Below are 3,257 nucleotides of genomic sequence, written 5' to 3'. Positions count from 1 at the left end.
AACCGATTTGTCTGCCATGGAGAGCTATCATTTTGCTCTCCTTGTGTAGAAGAGAAACAGCCTGACAAGGTGGGGCTGCATCCGGGAAGGTCCTTGCCCTTCCCACCTGCCAACTCAAGAGTATTTGCATAGCTGGGATTCTGAGGAAACACCCAGGTCCACCAAGTCCACCGACGCAGAAGTTCTGGGTAATCTATGCAAAGTATGTTTCCCTGTTCTGAGGCAGAGGGAACCAATGAGCTGACATTAGAAACAATAGAGTGAAGTAAAATCTAATATTTAGATTATCATTTAACAACAGCCCTTAGTCTGGGCTTGCTCCTTTAATTTAAGCCTGCCTAACACCCTCATAGGTGAAAGCTATGATTATCTTATTTCAAGAACAGGGAACAGGACTTGAGAAAAAGATGAAAAGATTTCCCCTGTCTGTCAGCAAGGAAGCGGTGGCGGTGGCAGGAGCCTTCACGCCCAGGCAGCTCAGCTCCAGAGCCCACCCCTGAACAAGCAAACCCAGGAAACACCTAGGCCCAGGCCAAGGCTTCCCAAAGTTCACGGTGTGCTCAGGTCACCCGGGGCTCTTGTCAAAATGCGGATACTTGTAACAGGAAAATTGTGACGGTGGGAATTGTAACCCACCCCATCATTCTTTTGACATTGCTTCTGCCAGTGCTGACTCTGACTAACATGTAGCTCATAGATAAACAGCATGTTTGTGTAAGAATCCTAGGGACTGACTTCAAAAGATATAGCCTGCAACCTTCGGGCTTCCCAGCTCCGGGAGATTTGACGATCTTCATCCATGGAGCCAGGACGACGTGGAGCCAGGATGACGTGGAGCCGGGATGACTAAACCAGGATGATGCACACCGGACCGTCGCTGTCATCGGAATGGACTGTGCCAGTCTGCACAGAGAGGACTTTTCAAACCTCTTCCTGCTTATAAAAACCTCTGCCTCCACTGAGATGTGGAGATGGGCTTTGGGACATGAGTCCCCCATCTTCCTGGGGAGAAGGGCTTTGAGACATAAGTCCCTTATGTTCCCGATGGCTGGCATCTGAAAATAAATCACTTTCCTTTCCATCAGCACCTGCCTCTGGAATATCGGCTTCCGTAGCGGCGGGCAGCCGGACCTGGGCTGGGTAACACTCTGACTCCAGAGCTCCGAGATGTGTCAGAGACCCTATATTTCTAACCAGCTTCCAAGGGGCACCGATGCTGCTGCTAGCCGTGGAGGATCAAGGGCAGCAGTCGGCAACCTTTCTGTAAAGGGCCAGATAGATAATCTTTTAGGCTTTGTGGGCCACACAGTCTCTGTTGCATATTCTGTTTTTGTTTTCTACAACCTTTAGAACAGAACATCGTCCTTAGCTCGTGGCCAGTGGGCTGCATTTGGCCCCGGCAGCAGGGTGCTGTTTCCTGAGCTGGAGCAATGAGGGTGGAGAGGTCACACGCTGACAGGCCCAGGTGGGGATCCTCTCCAGTCAGTGCATATGAGCTGCATCTAGTTCTTCAATTAGGTATGGTCCTCGGGACAGAAAGAGTCCAGACAGGCGGCCTCCACAGTGTCCAGCTTTGGTGACAGAGAAGAGGAAGGCTGACCTACACCAGAAGGAGTCCATTGGGTTAATGAGTGGTCTCGACTTGCAGGTGCGCAAGGCAGGGCTGGAGGAGTAGGGCACCGGGGACTGGAGGATGGAAGGGAGCGGGACTACTCACACGCGGACCACTGAGCTCTTCCCTTCGGGTGAGCGAGGCGGAAGGTTATCTAGGTGCTGCGACCAAGCATGCGAGGTCGAACACGAGACCCCTTCAACTCCAGTCTAAGGCCGTGTGATGCTAACGTGTCTGGCTAATCTGATGCAGTCATGAGCTAATGAGCGCACGCAGGATCTGACCCTCTGGTGAGTATCAGCAACCACGTCTCAGAGCCGCTGCTGAGTTGCCTCCGTTATCTCTTGACCCAGCCAGGGAGCAGGAGACTAAAATGTGCTCCAGGCTGGCGAAACTCCGAGCTCTGGGGTAGAAGGGAAATAGCACTGAGCTCCAGGCTCAAAAGTTCTAAGTGAGCTCCAGGCTCAAAACTTCTCTGCTCAAGAAGCTTCTGCAGCCCTCGGGGAACCCTGTGGCTTTTCCATCTTTATCATAACTTGAGAAGGAGGTGAAGTCATCTACTTCCAGGAATTCATTCTTGTCATCACGTACATGACTGTGATGGAAAAACTCATACGTATTTCTCTATGGGATTGAGTGAGAGATTCTTTGAGATATTTATTCAGGGGTAAAACTGCTGGCCATAAGTTTAACGTGTGCATTAAATTTGACTTCTCTTGCCATACACCTCTCTCGGGAAGCTGCACCAGTCCATACTCCCACCAGCAACCGATCAGGGCTCTAATACCCCTACATCTCTCCTAACACTTGACATTAACCACCTTCTAACCCTTCTAGTCTCACAGTTGTAAGAGGACAGCCCATTGTTGTTTTAGCTTGTGCTTCTCTGATTCTGCATTTCTGCATGTGCTTTTTAGCCTTTGGGGTTTTCTTTTTCTTTTTTTGTTAACTGCTGGTTGCTACCCTTCAGCTATTTTGTTAATGCTGTGCTTGATTTTTATCTTGATTCGCAGGAGTTTCTGAAACAGTCTAGAATCTGGATGTTGGTCACTTGTGAGATGTAGGCGTTGCTGGTGTCTTCTCTTTCTCTGTCTGCTCCTTGCTATTGATTGTTGAACAGGAACGCTTAACACTGGTGTAATCAAATATATTTCTTTTTTATCGCATGGTTTATACTTTTTTCCAATTTTACACACAAAGTCCATCTATTATTGCAAGTCACAAGCTAGTCTCCAACACTTTATCTTATTGTGTGATTTTAAATGTCATATGTAGCTTGTCACATCATCTAGAGTTCACTTTTTTAAAAGTATATAATCTTTATCACATTTTTTCTATCACCATTTAGTCCCCTTATACTCCCCTCCACCCAGCAATCACCACCCTGTTGCTCATGTCCATGAGTCCTGTTTCTTTTTTGCTCAAGCCCTCCACTCCTTACCCTCCCCCACCAATAGCTGTCATCAGTTCTCCATCTATGAGTCTGTTTCTGCTTGAGCGTGGTCACAGGAGAGGTTGTAGCAGTTTTCCCCAGTTTTCCCAGCACCGCCTGTGTGCCGCTTGGTTATGTGTTACATTCCCGTGTATACGTAGGTCTGCTCTGAGCTGGTAGCACAGACTTAGTGATAGTCATCGTATTATTTTA

This window comes from Desmodus rotundus, chromosome 4 (genome assembly GCF_022682495.2).
Source record: "Desmodus rotundus isolate HL8 chromosome 4, HLdesRot8A.1, whole genome shotgun sequence".
Taxonomy (NCBI): domain Eukaryota; kingdom Metazoa; phylum Chordata; class Mammalia; order Chiroptera; family Phyllostomidae; genus Desmodus; species Desmodus rotundus.
This window is presented reverse-complemented; position numbering follows the sequence as displayed.